Source organism: Cherax quadricarinatus, chromosome 9 (assembly GCF_038502225.1).
Source record: "Cherax quadricarinatus isolate ZL_2023a chromosome 9, ASM3850222v1, whole genome shotgun sequence".
NCBI lineage: Eukaryota > Metazoa > Arthropoda > Malacostraca > Decapoda > Parastacidae > Cherax > Cherax quadricarinatus.
In genome coordinates this window covers 1,816,969-1,837,723 of record NC_091300.1, presented here as the reverse complement: position 1 = coordinate 1,837,723, position 20,755 = coordinate 1,816,969, and the positions used below count along the sequence as shown (strand labels likewise).

Below are 20,755 nucleotides of genomic sequence, written 5' to 3'. Positions count from 1 at the left end.
ATGAGGAACAAGATGGGAAGAGTACGGTGCCTTGTGGAACAGAGCTTTTCACCGTAGCTGCCTCGGACTTTACTCTGTTGACTACTACTCTCTGTGTTCTGTTAGTGAGGAAATTATAGATTCATCGACCGACTTTTCCTGTTATTCCTTTAGCACGCATTTTGTGCGCTATTACGCCATGGTCACACTTGTCGAAGGCTTTTGCAAAGTCTGTATATATTACATCTGCATTCTTTTTGTCTTCTAGTGCATCTAGGACCTTGTCGTAGTGGTCCAATAGTTGAGACAGACAGGAGCGACCTGTTCTAAACCCATGTTGCCCTGGGTTGTGTAACTGATGGGTTTCTAGATGGGTGGTGATCTTGCTTCTTAGGACCCTTTCAAAGATTTTTATGTTATGGGATGTTAGTGCTATCTGTCTAGTTCTTTGCTGTTGCTTTACTGCCCCCTTTGTGGAGTGGGGCTATGTCTGTTGGAATGTAACAACAAAATGCAAGGAGGCAGTGGAAAGGTTTATTCCCAAGGGCAACAGAAACAACGGGAAGACCAGAACAAGCCCCTGGTTTACCCGACGGTGTAAGGAGGCAAAAACAAAGTGCAATAGAGAATGGAAAAAGTACAGAAGGCAGAGAACACACGAAAATAGGGAGATCAGTCGCAGAGCCAGGAACGAGTATGCACAGGTAAGGAGGGAGGCCCAGCGACAGTATGAAAATGACATAGCATCGAAAATCAAGACTGACCCAAAACTGTTGTATAGCCACATCAGGAGGAAGACAACAGTCAAAGACCAGGTGATCAGATTAAGGACAGAAGGGGGAGAACTCACAAGAAATGACCAGGAGGTATGTGAGGAGCTAAACAGGAGATTTAAGGAAGTTTTTACAGTAGAGACAGGAAGGGCTGTGGGAAGTCAGTACAGAAGGGAACATCAAGAGGGAATATACCAACAAGTGTTGGATGACATACGAACAACCGAGGAGGAGGTGAAGAAGCTGCTAAGTGACCTTGATACCTCAAAGGCGATGGGACCGGACATCTCCCCATGGGTCCTTAGAGAAGGAGCAGAGATGCTGTGTGTGCCTCTAACCACAATCTTCAACACTTCCCTTGAAACTGGGCAACTACCTGAGAAATGGAAGACAGCAAATGTAGTCCCCATATTTAAGAAAGGAAATAGAAACGAGGCGCTAAACTACAGACCTGTGTGTCTGACATGTATTGTGTGCAAAGTCATGGAGAAGATTATCAGGAGGAGAGTGGTCGAACACCTGGAACGGAACAAGATTATAAATGAAAACCAGCATGGGTTCATGGAAGGCAAATCTTGTATCACAAAGCTCCTGGAGTTTTATGACAAGGTAACAGAAGTAAAACATGAGAGAGAGGGGTGGGTTGATTGCATTTTCCTGGACTGCAGGAAGGCCTTTGACACAGTTCCCCACAAGAGATTAGTGCAGAAGCTGTAGGATCAGGCGCATGTAACAGGGAGGGCACTGCAGTGGATCAGGGAATACCTGCCAGGGAGGCAGCAACGAATCATGGTACGTGAAGAGGTATCACAGTGGGCGCCTGTGACGAGCAGGGTCCCACAGGGGTCGGTTCTAGGGCCAGTGCTATTTTTGATATATGCGAATGACATGATGGAAGGAATAGACTCTGAAGTGTCCCTATTCGCAGATGATGTGAAGTTGATGAGAAGAATTAAATCGGATGAGGATGAGGCAGGACTGCAAAGAGACCTGGACAGGCTGGACATGTGGTCCAGAAACTGGCTTCTCGAATTCAATCCAGCCAAATGCAAAGTCATGAAGATTGGGGAGGGGCAAAGAAGACCGCAGACAGAGTATAGGCTAGGTGGACAAAGACTACAGACCTCACTCAGGGAGAAAGACCTCGGGGTGACCATAACACCGAGCACATCACCGTAGGCACACATCAACCAAATAACTGCTGCAGCATACGGGCGCCTGGCAAACCTGAGAATAGCGTTCCGATACCTAAATAAGGAATCATTCAAGACACTGTACACTGTGTATGTTAGGCCCATGTTGGAGTATGCAGCACCAGTCTGGAACCCACACCTGGTCAAGCACGTCAAGAAGTTAGAGAAAGTACAAAGGTTTGCAACAAGGCTAGTCCCAGAGCTCAGGGGAATGTCGTACAAGGAAAGGTTGAGGGAAATCGGACTGACGACACTGGAGGACAGAAGGGTCAGGGGAGACATGATAACGACATACAAGATACTGCGGGGAATAGATAAGGTGGACAGAGATAGGATGTTCCAGAGAGGGGACACAGGAACAAGGGGTCACAACTGGAAGCTGAAGACTCAGACGAGTCACAGGGACGTTAGGAAGTATTTCTTCAGTCATAGAGTCATCAGGAAGTGGAATAGCCTAGCAAGTGAAGTAGTGGAGGCAGGAACCATACATAGTTTTAAGAAGAGGTATGATAAAGCTCAGGAAGCAGAGAGAGAGAGAGGACCTAGTAGCAGTCAGTGAAGAGGCGGGGCCAGGAGCTGAGTCTCGACCCCTGCAACGAAAATTAGGTGAGTACACACACACACACACACACACACACACACACACACACACACACACACACACACACACACACACACACACACACACACACACATGATAACGACATGCAAAATACTGAGAGGAATTGACAAGGTGTACAAAGACAGGATGTTCCAGAGATGGGACACAGTAACAAGGGGACACAGTTGGAAGTTGAAGACACAGATGAATCACAGGGATGTTAGGAAGTATTTCTTCAGCCACAGAGTAGTCAGGAAGTGGAATAGTTTGGGAAGCAATGTAGTGGAGGCAGGATCCATACATACCTGGAGTTTACCTGGAGAGAGTTCCGGGGGTCAACGCCCCCGCGGCCCGGTCTGTGACCAGGCCTCCTGGTGGATCAGAGCCTGATCAACCAGGCTGTTGCTGCTGGCTGCACGCAAACCAACGTACGAGCCACAGCCCGGCTGATCCGGAACTGACTTTAGGTGCTTGTCCAGTGCCAGCTTGAAGACTGCCAGGGGTCTGTAGGGGTCTTTAAGCAGAGGTATGATAAAGCTCACGGTTCAGGGAGAGTGACCTAGTAGTGACCAGTGAAGAGGCGGGGCCAGGAGCTTGGACTCGACCCCTGCAACCTCAACTAGGTGAGTACACACACACAAACACACGTGGTAATGCATTATTTACAGCTAGCAAAGTCAGGGTATTTCTCCAGAATGGTCTGTAATATATCACTGTGGATAAAATACTTCGCAATTTCTTGAGCATTTCGCAATTTCTTGAGCATTTCTGAGTGAATTGTCTCTAAATTCATTAATTTTATCGCACTCCAGTACATAATGACGCAAGATGTGACAATAGTCCATCTGGTGGTGGTGATTTTACCTACCAAAGATACTTGTTATTTTTATAAATTTGCTTGTAACAGATAAGTGAACTGTAGATATAAACCCATATGTACACCTGTTACCCCTTTTGGGGCTTAGTTCCTATGCCTTTTGTGTATCCATATATTCTTGCGCTACCGTCCACAGGATGGATATGGGGTGCACAATAAACTAGCCACTTCAGTGGCAAAATCTAAAATTTAAAGATAGTACTTGTAACCCAGCCGGAGCCGGGCGGTAGTGACATCCAAGAGTCAGATAAGATAAGATAAGATTTCGTTCGGATTTTTAACCCCGGAGGGTTAGCCACCCAGGATAACCCAAGAAAGTCAGTGCGTCATCGAGGACTGTCTAACTTATTTCCATTGGGGTCCTTAATCTTGTCCCCCAGGATGCGACCCACACCAGTCGACTAACACCCAGGTACCTATTTGCTGCTAGGTGAACAGGACAATAGGTGTAAGGAAACGTGTCGGAATTTCCACCCGCCGGGAATCGAACCCGGGCCCTCCGTGTGTGAAGCGGGAGCTTTAGCCACCAGACCACCGGGCCACCTAGCCTTCTTATCTTGTTGGATGCACCATAGACATGTGGCTCCTGCATGATGGAATGATGATAGATGGACTGCCTAGTGTCAATCTCCCTTAGTCTCGAGTCAATAAAGTTCAGTTGAAGTTCTTTTCGTATTATTGTTCTCAAACTGCTAACTGACAACCCAAGATTGTAATCTAATCCCTCTTTGAAAGCATACAGCTTAGCCAATTCATCAGTTATATCATGCATCTGAAGACCAATGTGAGATGGAATCCACAGCATGTGCACTCTGACTCCACTGTCCACAATCTTACCATACCTGTGTCTGGCTTCTGACACGAGCATGCCACAATTTATACTTAATGAGTTGAGAGCATTTATGGATGACAGAGAATCAGTTACAATTAAAGTGTCAACCTTAGATACATGGACGCATTTGAGTGCAAGGAGTATGGCAGACAGTTCTGTTTGAAGGGTAGAGGCCCAGTTATTGATGCGTGCTCCAATTTCTTTATGAGAGCCATCACTCTGTATGACAACAGCACTACCAGCTGCACCAGTGGACTGGTGAACACAACCATCAACGTAAATAATTTGCGAGTGTTCTGTGTGACTAAGTTATCAATACAGCTTAAGGCATCCTGTTTGGCTCCAAGACGAAGCTTTGATTGTTTTTGGGGGAAATGGAGGAATGGTAGTTTGGAATGGGGTAATATCCCATGGAGCAGGGAAGTGTCTCTGTTGCCTAACTTGACATTGATCATGTAGCTGGTTCATGCGGAGGTCGGTTCCAGTTTTTTCGATCCATCTGGAAGGATGTTCACCAGTGCTAAGAAAAGTTTGGAGGGCTTCTGTGCAGGGGTTTGAATGGGCTAACCTAAGCATATTGACCCCAATAAGGATATTTCTTTCAGTAACACGATCTGTAATGCTTGGAATATTAAGTTCTTTCCGCATATTTAAAATTTTGACAGTACGAGGGCATCCTAGGATGATCCTCATTGCTTCGTTTTGCAGTTTTTCCAGCCCTTCAAGCTTCCAGTCAGACACGAGTGTAGGTAGTGGTGCCGCATAATCAACCAATGATCTAATATAAGTAAGATACACCATTTTCACAATTTTAACATTAGCTCCATACCTGGGATGAAAACGAAACGTTTCCTGAATAAAGATTCCCTATATGTTGCATAAGTGTCTCAATCTTCAACTTGTCGGTTTTTCAAACCATTCATCACAACTGTCAGACACTGCAGCATCATGGGATCTTGTTACAAAGAATTCTTCAACACTTGTCCAACCTTTGGACGAAGACCTACTTCGACTAGTGGATGGTACCACTATGACCCCACCTCCTCCTGCTTCACCTCACCTCACTACAGTATATAAGCCACGTCTACGGCCCTATGCTGTACATTCTACAAGATTGATGGACTGAACACATCGACTCCAGACTGAGGGACTGATTACTTCAAACTCCTCCTCTCCTTACGCCTTTCTACTTTGTATTGGACTGATGAAGCCACTGTGTGGCGAAACGTTTCCTGAATAAAGATTCCCATATGTTGCATAAGTGTCTCAATCTTCAAGTTCACTAATGATTACATGTCAGTTGGCTATATCAACAGCGGATTTAAGGTCAAGGAAGGTAGTGTATGAGCTGTCAGTGTGCAGAGTGAGAAGGTGGTAATGCAATGATGCACACTCCTTCCATGCATGAAGCCATGCAACCGGGGAGACAAAAATTGCTTAATTCTGTGCATAAGACGATAAAGAATCATCCTTTCGAATGTTTTACACAAGCAGCTAGTAAGGGATATTGGGCGAAGTGAGTTTTGTTGATTGGGCTTCAGAATGGGAATAATGAGGCTGTTGGTCCATGATTTAGGGAGCTCCCCAGTTACATAGCTCATGTTATATAATTCAAGTAAAGGATTACCTGGTACTCGACACAGCAATTTGAGTAAGGTGTAAGTAATACCATCCTCCCCAGGCGACGTGGAGCTGCCCTTTGTTAGCGCTGCATCAAATTCAAAGTTAGTGAAAGGAAGGTTACAGTCCCTGGACCCATTACGTACCTCTGTAATCTGTAAATACCTTTGTAACTTGTCATGATTGTGACCAGACCTACCTGGAGTTCATTACCTTTGTAAATTGTGAGTTCATTACCTCTGTAACTTGCTCAGCTATCAAAACTTTGGAGTCCAGCCCCTGGACCAATTATGTACCTCTGTAATCTTTTGACTACTGCCCACAGGATGGGTATGGGGTGCATAATAAACATATTAAACAGTCATCTTCCTTGCTGAGCATAAAACAAATCAGTCTCTCCCTTGCATCATATTTGTCCATTAATTTCGCCTGTGTGGTACTGGGAAGATTGTCATAGCTAGATGTAGCAGCCCAAGCACTGACTAACTCATTCGCCCTATGCAAGGGATGAGGGTGCGCGATCTGCCCAGATCTGTTACCCTTAATTCTATTTATGTCCTCTTCAAGGGGGGCTCCTTGTTGTGGTGAAGAGGCTCTTGGTCTGAGGAATCAGACCTGTCGGTCTCCTTCCTCAGACCGAACCTAATTACCCCCCAATCCCCCGCTCCCTATCCCATCCTCCCCTTTTTCCTTTCCTCCTCCTCCTCCCCACCCCTCCCTTTTGCCCTTCCTCTTTTTGGCCTTTGGGATTTCTCCCACAGGCGCGCTAGTTCCTAGGTAGGGGAAAGGATACCGGGGTCCATCCTATTCCGTTGAGGTTCTTGGCGGTGGCGTAGTTTGCCGTGGAATCTGGATCGCCTGGGGATGTCCCGATCCCTCCCTAGTATCCCGGAGTAGCTTTGGGTGTCTTTCAGGCGACGGGTGTATCTCTGGAAGCCACCTTTCAGATTCCGGGGGTGGTGGCCGAAGGAGGTATGCTTTGTGGCGGATATCCGGCCGCCCTCTCTTTTGTCCACTGAGGTAGCTCAGCAGATGTGAGGTTGCTATCCCGGATTGCTGGTTTACTGGCATGAAGGGTAGGGTATGGCACGGGTTCCATGCTGCATCTGCACTACTAGCGGTGCTGAGGTCCTCTTGGGCGTGGAGGGAGATTTCCGGCCCTTTCATTCCTCCTGAGAACTATTCCTCCCTGCTCCCCCTTTTTTTATTCTTTTTATTTTTATTTTCTTTTCTTCTTTCTTTTTTCTTAAAAACAAAAAGCAAAAGAGTAACCTAACCATGGAGAACCCAACCCATGAACCCACTACCCCCGGGCCCCTTCTTGATACCACACCCCATTCTGACCCTGCCTTGTTTTTAGACCACTCTTCGGACACTCCTGATGCCCCTGTACCTCTTGCTGGTGCTGTTTCCTCACCCATTTCAGGTACCGGGGCTTCGACTGACTCCTTCGATTTGTCTGACCTCTGCTCTCCTTTGACTATGCTTCCGGCCTCTCCCTCTACGGTACGGCAATTTTCGAATCTCCAGCCCATTTCACACCGGACCAACTCCGGTCCTACTCCTAAACGCCAATGTCAATCTCCTGATGATGCTCCTTCGTTACCTTCCCATTCTACTCGGAAAAGACCGACACGTCATGCACTCTCTCTCCACGCTCAGTTTCGGACCACACAATGGACTAAATTCTTTACTTTAAGACCGACTTCTTCTGCCTATCTTTCTGACCATAGTATTGGCAAAGCGCTCCTGTGTCATGTTGGTAGAGATATTTCATTTCATGCTCTCAAGAGCGGTACGTGCATCATCACTGTCCAGAATGCTACCCAAGCTCGTGATCTTTCTCTCCTTTCGAATATCGATACTACTTCTATCACTATTAAAAAACAACTTTCTCTCAATTCTTGTAGTGGTACTGTCATTCTGCCCCATACCATAGTCCAACAGAATTTCCAGTCATGTGGCAATGACATTCTTGAACAGCTGGAACTCCAGGATCTCCCAATCCTCAAAGTAGACAATTACGTCCTTCCTGCCCATGGGCGGAGACGTTACCCTTGCAATGTGGCTCGTTTAACTTTTGACAGCCGAGAACTCCCATCCTCTGTATATGTCATGGGACATCGGTTACAAGTTCGAAAGGTGATACCTACACCACAACAGTGTAGAAATTGCTGGCGTTTTGGTCACCCAGTGAAATATTGCAGATCTATAGCCGAATGCCCAGTCTGTGGTGCCGACGCCCATTCTAATACATCTTGCAGTCAACCTCCATCTTGCCTTAATTGCAATGAAGCTCACCCTTCATACTCCCGCCGTTGCCAGGTCTACTTAAATGAACGTGAAATCCGTTGCCTCAAAGAGGCAGGTCTCCCTTATGCTATGGCAGTTACTCATCTCCGCCTCCAAGGGAAACTACCCCATGTTTCTTATTCTCGTGTTTCAAAACATCCCCCCACTTCTGGGGTCCCATCTTCTGCAGCCTCCTCTGTTGTTACCCCTCCCATAGCCACTCTGGCATCTAATCCTTTTGCTGTCCTTGGCTCCGACGTCCTGACTACACCTCAGTCTGTTCTCACATCTTCGCGTCCTTCCTCACAAGCCCCAGTATCGACAAGACCTCGTACGACACCTTATACCAATCGCCCCTCTACTTCTCAGAAGTCCAAAAAATCCACATTGCTCAAATCTTCTTTGCCCCTTCCTTCCCTTCTTCCACCTCCACACTTTACCTTTCCAGTCTCTGTGCCTAGTTCTTCCCCTCTCTCTGGCTCTATTACAAGTGTGGAGATTCACCCTCCTCCTCGTATTATGCCTTCCACCCCCGTCCCCTCCCAAGTTTCTCCCTCTTCTGCCACCTCCCAGGTTTCTGCCTCTTCTGTCCCCCCCACACTTCATCTCCAGTCCCTTACACTCTTTCATCCCCCTCTACTTTGGTACAGTCCATTACTGTCCCAGTCTTTACTCACCCTCCCCCTTCTACCTCCAATATGGTCTCCCATACATCTTTGAATTCAGAAACACTTGAAGCCATTTCAGAATATATTGCAGAGACTAAACCTTCAATGGACACTGATTCACTTCCTGTTCCTTCTCTTCCCTCTCCTCCATCTTCACAACCCCTTTCTTCTCAACGCTCCATTCCTTCGCTGCTTGAACGTCTTCCAATGCCACCACACGTTGACTTTTCTAACCCCTCTAGTCCGTAGGTGCCTTTCCCTATGGATTCCTGGTATTTTCTTCATCGCCAATCATGGCCTATTTACAGTGGAATATCCGCGGCCTCAGGGGTAATTGGGGTGAGCTTCAGATGTTGCTTTCCAGGTTTTCCCTTGTTGGTGCTTGCTTACAAGAACCAAAATTACACTCAGCTGTTTTCCAACCTATCTCAGGCTATAATTTATTGTATTCTTCGGATCCTTTCTCAGATGGGACCTTTAATGAAAGTGCCCTTCTTCTACGCAACGATATTCCATACTGTCAACTATTTGTCCATACCTCGCTGCATTACACTGCAGCCCGTATCCACTTGAATAAGTGGTTTACAATATGTTCTTTATATCTCTCTCCTTCTCGAGCATTTTCTATCCCAGACTTTGCCTTTCTTGTTTCATCCTTACCACCACCACTTCTGTTACTTGGTGATTTTAACGCCCACCATTTCCTCTGGGGGGGGGTCTCATTGTGACTCACGTGGCATCCAGTTGGAGGCTTTTCTCGCCTCTCACCCCCTCTATGTTTTAAATACGGGTACTCCCACCCATTTTGATCCTCGTACTCATACTCTCTCTTGCATCGATCTATCAGTCTGCTCTTCCTCCACTGCACTAGACTTCACCTGGTCTGTTCTACCGGACTTACATGACAGCAATCATTTTCCAATCATTCTTACTTCTCCTTCATATTCACCACCTTTCTGTAGCCCTCGCTGGCAATTTGATCGGGCAAATTGGGACCTTTACTCGCAGCTCACTGCTTTTAGTGAGGTTCCTTCTTCATCCTCCATTGATGAGCTCCTACACCTCTTCTCGACGTCGGTTTATACCGCAGCTTCTCATTCTATACCCCAAACCTCAGGCAAGCATTCTCAGAAGTGCGTGCCTTGGTGGTCTCCTGCTTTTGCTCGTGCAGTACGTTTGAAACACGCTGCATGGGGCAGGTACCGATACAATAGAACCAATGAGAGACTTCTTGATTTTAAGCAGAGTGTGCGATCGCTCGCCGTGTCATCTGTGATGCTAAACACACTTGCTGGCGAGACTATGTTTCCACCATCACCTCTGCTTCCTCTATGAGTGCAGTCTGGAAAAAAGTGAGGAAATTGATTGGTAAATACTCTCCTGACCCGGCTCCTGTTCTACGGGTCGCCGGTATTGATGTAGCAAACACTCTTGACGTTGCCATTGAAATTGGCACTCATCTGGTCCGTATTTCCCGGGGGCTCCATCTATGCCCCTTATCTATGCCTTTTACACTTCAGGAACTGGAGGCAACACTCTCAGCTTGCTGATCATCGGCAGCTGGACCTGACGACATTCATATTCGTATGTTACAACATTTACATCAGTCAGCCCTTGTAGTCCTCTTACACCTCTTCAATCTTATTTGGGCACAAGGAGTTCTTCCCCAGTTGTGGAAATCTGCCATTGTTCTTCCTTTCCGCAAGCCAGGTGCTACAGGACATGATGCCTCCCATTATCGTCCCATCGCTCTTACTAGTGCAGTTTGCAAAGTGATGGAACGTCTGGTAAATTGCCGTTTAATGTGGTATTTAGAGAGACACAACAGTCTCTCCGCTAGTCAATATGGCTTTCGTAAGGGCCGTTCTACCATAGACCCCTTACTACGCTTTGATACGTATGTTCGTAATGCCTTTCCAAATAATCACTCAGTTATTGCCATATTTTTTGACCTTGAGAAGGCATATGACACAACTTGGAGGTATAATATTTTGGCCCAAGCCCACTCCTTAGGCCTCCGAGGCAATCTACCATCCTTCCTTAAGAACTTTTTAACTGACAGACACTTCCATGTTCAAGTCAATAATGTGCTTTCCCCGGACTTTGTCCAAGCTGAAGGTGTCCCTCAGGGATGTGTTCTGAGCACAACACTTTTTTTCCTTGCTATAAATGATTTGGCCTCTGTTCTTCCACCCAATATTTGGTCATCACTCTATGTTGATGACTTCGCTATTGCTTGTGCAGGCGCTGACTGTCATCTCATTGCAATTTCTCTCCAGCATGCGGTCGACCGTGTTTCCACTTGGGCCACCACGCATGGGTTTAAATTTTCCAGTACCAAAACTCACCAAATTACTTTCACTAGACGCTCTGTCATCTCTGATCATCCTTTGTATCTCTATGGCTCTCGTATCCCCGAACGTGATACAGTCAGGTTTCTAGGCCTTGTCTTTGACCGTAGGTTACCCTGGAAACCTCACATTACCTCTCTGAAGGCAACTTGTCATAGCCGGCTAAACCTTCTTAAAACCCTTGCTCATCTTTCCTGGGGAGCTGATCATCGAACTCTGCTTCGCCTACATTCAGCCCTCGTTTTATCGAAACTCAGTTATGATTTATTCAGCAGCCTCTCCTGCTACTCTCTCTAGCCTTAACCCCCCAAGGATTACGTTTATGCCTTGGTGCTTTTTGCTCTTCCCCTGTTGAGAGCCTCTATGCAGAAGCGAATGTTCCATCCTTGTCTGATCGCCATGATGCCCATTGCCTTCGCTACTATGTATGCTCTCACGATCTCCACAATCCTTCCATTTATAGAATGCTCACCGATATTAGTAGATATTCTTTATTTGTTCGCCGCCCCTGTTTGCTCCGTCCCTTTTCTCTTCGCCTACATTCGCTCTTGTCTTCCCTTCAGTTACCACCTTTATATGTTCTTGTAGCATCTCACTTTTCTTTACTACGACAAGGTCCTAAATGCACTAGAAGACAAAAAGAATGCAGATGTAATATATACAGACTTTGCAAAAGCCTTCGACAAGTGTGACCATGGCGTAATAGCGCACAAAATGCGTGCTAAAGGAATAACAGGAAAAGTCGGTCGATGGATCTATAATTTCCTCACTAACAGAACACAGAGAGTAGTCGTCAACAGAGTAAAGTCCGAGGCAGCTACGGTGAAAAGCTCTGTTCCACAAGGCACAGTACTCGCTCCCATCTTGTTCCTCATCCTCATATCCGACATAGACAAGGATGTCAGCCACAGCACCGTGTCTTCCTTTGCAGATGACACCCGAATCTGCATGACAGTGTCTTCCATTGCAGACACTGCAAAGCTCCAGGCGGACATCAACCAAATCTTTCAGTGGGCTGCAGAAAACAATATGAAGTTCAACGATGAGAAATTTCAATTACTCAGATATGGTAAACATGAGGAAATTAAATCTTCATCAGAGTACAAAACAAATTCTGGCCACAAAATAGAGCGAAACACCAACGTCAAAGACCTGGGAGTGATCATGTCGGAGGATCTCACCTTCAAGGACCATAACATTGTATCAATCGCATCTGCTAGAAAAATGACAGGATGGATAATGAGAACCTTCAAAACTAGGGAGGCCAAGCCCATGATGACACTCTTCAGGTCACTTGTTCTATCTAGGCTGGAATATTGCTGCACACTAACAGCTCCTTTCAAGGCAGGTGAAATTGCCGACCTAGAAAATGTACAGAGAACTTTCACGGCGCGCATAACGGAGATAAAACACCTCAATTATTGGGAGCGCTTGAGGTTCCTAAACCTGTATTCCCTGGAACGCAGGAGGGAGAGATACATGATTATATACACCTGGAAAATCCTAGAGGGACTAGTACCGAACTTGCACACGAGAATCACTAACTACGAAAGCAAAAGACTTGGCAGACGATGCACCATCCCCCCAATGAAAAGCAGGGGTGTCACTAGCACGTTAAGAGACCATACAATAAGTGTCAGGGGCCCGAGACTGTTCAACTGCCTCCCAGCACACATAAGGGGGATTACCAACAGACCCCTGGCAGTCTTCAAGCTGGCACTGGACAAGCACCTAAAGTCAGTTCCGGATCAGCCGGGCTGTGGCTCGTACGTTGGTTTGCGTGCAGCCAGCAGCAACAGCCTGGTTGATCAGGCTCTGATCCACCAGGAGGCCTGGTCACAGACCGGGCCGCGGGGGCGTTGACCCCCGGAACTCTCTCCAGGTAAACCCCCCTGGGAAGTTCCAGCTGTTCGGGTCTGTTCTTTCTCACTCCCTTGCTCGAAAGCACAACTGCTTATGGTGGCTTCCCGCTCTCTTTTTCTTGAACACTTCCACTCTCATTCTCATGCCATCGCTGTGTACACAGATGGCTCTAAGTCTTCAGACGGTGTCGGATTCGCAGCAGTGTTTCCGGACAGCATCGTGCGAGGGCATTTACTATCTTCGGCTAGCATTTTCACTGCTGAATTGTATGCCATTCTTACAGCACTTATTCGTATTGCATCTATGCCTGTGTCATCATTTGTGGTAGTCTCAGACTCCCTTAGTGCTCTACAGGCTGTACGAAAATTTGATACATCTCACTCCCTAGTTCTCCGTACCCAACTTTGGCTACACTGTATCTCTACCAAGCATAAAGATATTGTTTTTTGTTGGGTCCCTGGTCATGTCGACGTACAGGGCAATGAACAGGCAGACACTGCTGCGCGGTCAGCAGTACATGACCTACCAATTTCCTATAGAGGTGTTCCATTTCTGCACTATTTTGCTGCAATAGCTACCCACCTTCACACCCGTTGGCAACAATGTTGGTCAACTCTGCTCGGTAACAAACTTCATTCTATTAAACCGAGCATAGGTTACTGGCCATCTTCTTGTCATCAGTGTCGAGGTTGGGAGACCACTCTCTCCCGCCTTCGCATTGGCCACACTCGTTTTACTCATGGGTATCTCATGGAGAGGCACCCTGTTCCTCTCTGTGAGCAGTGTCAAGTTCCAGTATCGATTAGCCACATTCTGTTAGACTCCCCTCCTGGAGTTTACCTGGAGAGAGTTCCAGGGGTCAACGCCCCCATGGCCCGGTCTGTGACCAGGCCTCCTGGTGGATCAGAGCCTGATCAACCAGGCTGTTACTGTTGGCTGCACACAAACCAACGTCCGAGCCACAGCCCGGCTGGTCAGGAACCGACTTTAGGTGCTTGTCCAGTGCCAGCTTGAAGACTGTCAGGGGTCTGTTGGTAATCCCCCTTATGTATGCTGGGAGGCAGTTGAAAAGTCTCGGGCCCCTGACACTTATTGTATGGTCTCTTAACGTGCTATTGACACCCCTGCTTTTCATTCTGGGGATGTTGCATCGTCTGTCAAGTCTTTTGCTTTCGTAGTGAGTGATTTTCGTGTGCAAGTTCAGTACTAGTCCCTCTAGGATTTTCCAGGTGTATATAATCATGTATCTCTCCTGCCTGCGTTCCAGGGAATACAGGTTCAGGAACCTCAAGCGCTCCCAGTAATTGAGGTGTTTTATCTCCGTTATGCGCGCCGTGAAGCTTCTCTGTACATTTTCTAGGTCAGCAATTTCACCTGCCTTGAAAGGTGTTGTTAGTGTGCAGCAATATTCCAGCCTAGATAGAACAAGTGATCTGAAGAGTGTCATCATGGGCTTGGCATCCCTAGTTTTGAAGGTTCTCATTATCCATCCTGTCATTTTTCTAGCAGATGCGATTGATACAATGTTATGGTCCTTGAAGGTGAGATCCTCCGACATGATCACTCCCAGGTCTTTGACGTTGGTGTTTCGCTCTATTTTGTGGCCAGAATTTGTTTTGTACTCTCATGAAGATTTAATTTCCTCGTGCTTGCCATATCTGGATTTACCTCCAACGTCGTCTTCGTTCTACTACTCTCTCTTTACCTTCCCTTCTTGCTGATGGACCCTCCTTTAATCCTGACTCTCTCATTGACTTCTTGACAACGACTGATTTACTCCACAAACTCTGATGATGATACCTTTCGCACTCCCCTCAGCCCTTTCTAGTTCAGTCTCTTGCTGCCCTTTACCCTTTCACCATCCACTGCCCCGCTGTTATCCGTAACCTATTACTCATCCATCTCCCTTTTGCCACCTGATGCCCTCGCTTCCTTCCTGCCCTGCAGCGCTGTATAGCCCTTGTGGCTTAGCGCTTCTTTTTGATTATAATAATAATCTATTTATGTCTCTCCATGCCCGGCTAAGTGGGGTGTGAGCATTGAGACCATTGACAAATTGTTTCCAATCTGTTTGTCGCAGCTCTGTCATACGCTCTCTGGCAGCAGCAAGGGCAGTTTGGAAGAGGCTCAGCATTTCAGGGCTACGATGGTTTCTATAGGCTAGGCCTAGTCTCCGAGCAGTACGTTTCAATGTTCGAAGTTTAGAATCATTGTAAGAGGTACAGTTTTTATAAGATTTATGATTATTATGGAAGTCAGTTGGATTTAGAGTAGGAGGTTTCAGAGGCGGCTCTAAGTAGTTCTGAATACTGCTCACAGAGGTACACTCATAGGAATTACACCAGTCAGTCACATGTGCAACAAAATCATCATGCTGATCAGGGGCAACATTAAAACGTTTCCGTTTGAATATCCCACCAGGAAGGATAGTATTACCAATATCTAGAAAGGTTAGCCTTGGGAAATGATCTGATGATATATCTGTTACAATTGAAGACTCACAGCTGGCAGAAGTAATGTTGAAGCCAAGACACAGATCAAGGACACCTCCATACATATGTGTGGGTTCAAGGTCACCTACAATTTGCACATTATCATGACTGTTTAAGAGTGACAACAGTTGTTTACCATTACGATTACCAAACTGAGAGTTTCCAATGCTTTTGTGTCTCGCATTATAGTCACCAATAATAAAAGTAGGTTCAGAATGAGCACAAGTTGGAAGCTCCAAGTAATTAAACTTATCAGCAGGAGCATACAAGTTAAATATGTTGGGAGCAGAGTTCCCAATATAAATCCTAACACCGTGATACTGTAGCCCCTCTGTTTTCTTATGTGCAAGAAGTTGATGGGGAAGTGATTTTTTAATATATAGAACACAAGAGTTAGTATATTTGAGGTTATATGCAACAAATGATGGCAATTTAGGGGGTTGGGATTTTTCAGGCATTGTGGATTTTTGTAATTTTCCTAAATTCAGCATGTGTAAATATGAATAATATAATAATTGTGTATTAAAATGTCATGGTGATTTGACCCTTGGAGAAATTTGGTGTGAAGGAGGATGTGCAGCAGCCGCAGAGTGATACATACAGGGGGAGACGCCATAATGGAATACGTAATCTGGGAATACTGGTTGTGACATTTTGTGTAATGTAATCAGGCGTCATCGAGGTCAAATTGGTGTATATTAGCCTCAATCGTAATTTATAAATTGCTGACACATTCCCCACTGAAGAATTGGGATAATTAGTGTGGAAAACCCTTACAATTCAGCAACAAGGATTGAAAAACAGAGGACTCTGCATTCTTCCCAACAGCACACCTTAGCTAAGTGACACTCATAATGTACAGTAGTTTTGCAGATGAATGGTTCAGAGAACCGACATGTTGATAAATTAGACACATGTGCAACTCTTGGGTATCTTTATTGAGGAAACGTTTCGCCACACAGTGGCTTCATCGGTCCATACGTAGGAGAAAGTTTCTCCTACGTAGGAAAAAGTTTCTCCTACGTATGGACTGATGAAGCCACTGTGTGGCGAAACGTTTCCTCAATAAAGATACCCAAGAGTTGCACATGTGTCTAATTTATCAACAGTAGTTTTGCGTTGGCCATCGTAAATTCTAGCTGTTAGGGTAGCGTCAGGATGTGTTCCACAAATAATAATTGTGATCCAGTAATTAAGTGGTGAGTGCTCATGCTGTTTACTCAGCAGACTCCCCACCTCTCCTTTCAAGTCACAAACCGTCATACAGTCCACTCAGTATCTTGTAATTTACCAATATTACTGATATTAATTTTTATGTTGTAATATTAGATAGGCCCGACTTTGTTTATGGGTGGGAAAGTGTGTGGATCTCGGAGAGGCATGGTGCAACCTAGTGTCTCTAAAATCCCACCTATCTCTGAGGTACAACTAACATTGGTATATGCAATAAATTGTTGCTTAGTTGTGTCTCCCTCAAATTATGTGGATGAAATATTTCAGGAATGTACCTGTGAAGCTCATCCCCATAATTTCCCACATTTCTTATCAGAGAGATACCTCCGTGTCTGGGTAAATAACAGCATTTCCCTTGACCTGGTCCAGGTTGAAGGTGTACCTCAAGGCTGTGTTCTTAACACTATCCTCTTTCTGCTCATCATTAATGATCTTACCTCTGTTCTGCCTTCCACTGTTTGGTTATCACTCTATGTTGGAGATTTTGTTATAGCTTGGGCGGGTGCTGACTGTTGCTGTGTAGCGGTTTCTCTCCAGTTTGCTATAAGAACATAAGAACGAAGGAACACTGCAGAAGGCCTACTGGCCCATGCGAGGCAGGCCCAAGTCTCCTACCGGCTTAAGCCAATGCACCCAACCTAGTCAGGTCAGGTCACATTGACTTAAGGGAGGAACACGGCAACCGACCTGGTAGCTCAAGCTATCAGGTCCAACTCACACCCACCCACATCCACTCATGTATTTATCCAACCTATTTTTAAAGCTACACAACGTTCTGGCCTCTATAACTGTACTCGGGAGTTTGTTCCACTCATCCACAACTCTATTACCAAACCAGTACTTTCCTATATCCTTCCTGAATCTGAATTTTTCCAACTTAAAACCATTGCTGGGAGTCCTGTCTAGGCTAGATATTTTCAGCACACTATTTACATCCCCTTTATTTATTCCTGTCTTCCATTTATACACCTCAATCATATCACCCCTAATTCTACGTCTTTCTAGAGAGTGCAGATTCAGGGCCCTTAGTCTATCCTCATAGGGAAGGTTTCTGATACATGGGATCAACTTTGTCATCCTCCTTTGTACATTTTCCAGAGAATTTATATCCATTCTGTAATACGGTGACCAAAACTGTGCAGCATAATCTAAATGAGGCCTAACCAAGGATGTATAGAGTTGAAGAACAACCTGAGGACTCCTATTATTTATGCTTCTTGATATGAAGCCAAGGATTCTATTAGCTTTATTGCGAACACTTATGCACTGTTGTCTTGGTTTCAGATTACTGCTAACCAGAACTCCTAAATCTTTTTCGCAATCCGTAATATTAAAATCTACATTATTTAGTTTATATGTGGCATGGTTATTGTCCTGTCCAACACTTAGAACTTTGCATTTGTCTATATTAAACTGCATCTGCCACTTCTCCGACCACTGCATCGGTCTATTCAAATCTTCCTGGAGTGCTCGAATGTCCTCGTCAGAATGAATTCGACGGCCTATTTTGGTGTCATCGGCAAACTTGCCGATGTCGCTCTTTATGCCCTCATCTATGTCGTTTATGTAGATCATGCTTGCAGTTTGGGCCACTACTGAAGGGTTTAAAATTTCTTTTACTAAAACTCACCAGATAATTTTCACAAAATGCCCTAATATCCCTCGTAATGTTCTACTTGTATGACTCCCGGATACCTGAACAGGATATGGTTAAATTTCTCAGCCTTCTGCTGGATCGCCGAATGTCCTGGAAGCCTCACATAACCTGCCTGAAAGTTGCTTGTTATAGCCGCCTGGACCTCCTTCAAACTCTAACCAGGTAGGTTCAGGTATCTTTCTTGGGGAGCTAATAGATGGGCCTTTCATCACCTTCATTCAGCCCTAATCATATCTAAACTCGACTACAATGACTACTATTTATACATTTGATCCCATTCATCATCAAGGGCATTCAGCTCATGTACTGAGTGTCTGTGGTTCGAGTCCCGGCATATCTGGAGAGAGTTTCGGGAGCCACCACCCCCGTGGCTCTGTCTGTGACAAAGCCTCACGGTGGATCAGGGCCTGATCAACCAGGCTGTTCCTGCTGGCCGCACGCAAACTAACGTACGAACCACAGCCAGGCTGGTCAGGTACTGACTTTAGGTGCCTGTCCAACATGGTTGGAAACGTTGAGCATGTTTCCTTGGTAGACAGGATGGTATAAACCTGGTAATATATACCGACAGGTTAGTTTAGAAAGACACATAAGCAAACACTATGACATATTTAGTAGATAACGTTTCGGCCCTGGGACCTTGATCACTTCTGCTACATACAGAGGTTAAAACACAGTACATACAGGCGGAGAGTGAGGTGTGAGTGACGCATGGTGACCTGAAGAATACCATATTGGGATGCCGGGTAGACGATGAGATCATGTGACTCCTGTGTTGTTGGGCAGGTGGTGCTTTGCCTGGTTGAGTATCACCTATGCTAATGTTTTAGAAATTTTGCAGTTTCCATGTCACGTGCTTTCAGCATTCTATGGAGAGAGAGCATGGACACAGGGGTCATCCCACAGCTGCTAAAAACAAACATAGCCCCACTCAACAAAAGGGGCAGCAAAGCAATAGCAAAGAAGTACAGACCAATAGCGCTAGCATCCCATATCTTAAAAACCTTTGAAAGGGCTCTAAGAAGTAAGATCACAACTCATTTAGATGCCCACCAGTTACACAACCCAGGGCAATATGGGTTTAGAGCAGGTCACTCCTACCTGTCCCAACTACTGGACCACTACGACAAGGTCTTGAATGTGCCTAAAGACAGACAAAACCCAGATGTAGTATACACACTTTGCGAAAGCCTTCAACAAGTGTGACCATGGTGTAATAGCGTACAAAATCCGTGTTAAAGGAATAACAGGATAGGTTGGTAGATGGATTTATAATCTAACAAACAACACAAAGAGTAGTAGTAAACAGAGTAAAGTCTGAAGCGGCTACTGTGAAAAGTTCTGTTCCAAAAGGCCTGGTCGCTCCTGTCTGTCTCAACTATTGGACCACTACGACAAGGTCCTAAATGCACTAGAAGACAAAAAGAATGCAGATGTAATATATACAGACTTTGCAAAAGCCTTCGACAAGTGTGACCATGGCGTAATAGCGCACAAAATGCGTGCTAAAGGAATAACAGGAAAAGTCGGTCGATGGATCTATAATTTCCTCACTAACAGAACACAGAGAGTAGTCGTCAACAGAGTAAAGTCCGAGGCAGCTACGGTGAAAAGCTCTGTTCCACAAGGCACAGTACTCGCTCCCATCTTGTTCCTCATCCTTATATCCGACATAGACAAGGATGTCAGCCACAGCACCGTGTCTTCCTTTGCAGATGACACCCGAATCTGCATGACAGTGTCTTCCATTGCAGACACTGCAAAGCTCCAGGCAGACATCAACCAAATCTTTCAGTGGGCTGCAGAAAAACAATATGAAGTTCAACGATGAGAAATTTCAATTACTCAGATATGGTAAACATGAGGAAATTAAATCTTCATCAGAGTACAAAACAAATTCTGGCCACAAAATAGAGCGAAACACCAACGTCAAAGACCTGGGAGTGATCATGTCGGAGGATCTCACCTTCAAGGACCATAACATTGTATCAATCGCATCTGCTAGAAAAATGACAGGATGGATAATGAGAACCTTCAAAACTAGGGAGGCCAAGCCCATGATGACACTCTTCAGGTCACTTGTTCTATCTAGGCTGGAATATTGCTGCACACTAACAGCACCTTTCAAGGCAGGTGAAATTGCCGACCTAGAAAATGTACAGAGAACTTTCACGGCGCGCATAACGGAGATAAAACACCTCAATTATTGGGAGCGCTTGAGGTTCCTAAACCTGTATTCCCTGGAACACAGGAGGGAGAGATACATGATTATATACACCTGGAAAATCCTAGAGGGACTAGTACCGAACTTGCACACGAAAATC

The 20,755-nt window shown here is 45.6% G+C and overlaps 1 long non-coding RNA gene across 1 annotated transcript in view; it reads right to left on the bottom strand.

Moving 5' to 3' along the window:
• Positions 1 to 981: 981 nt before the first annotated feature.
• The window catches only part of LOC138852484 (uncharacterized), a 40,417-nt gene continuing 20,643 nt past the window's right edge, over positions 982 to 20,755 (bottom strand). Inside the window, exon 3 of the long non-coding RNA XR_011391799.1 lies at positions 982 to 1,128. This is a non-coding gene — a long non-coding RNA (uncharacterized lncRNA). The remainder of the gene's footprint in view (positions 1,129 to 20,755) is intronic.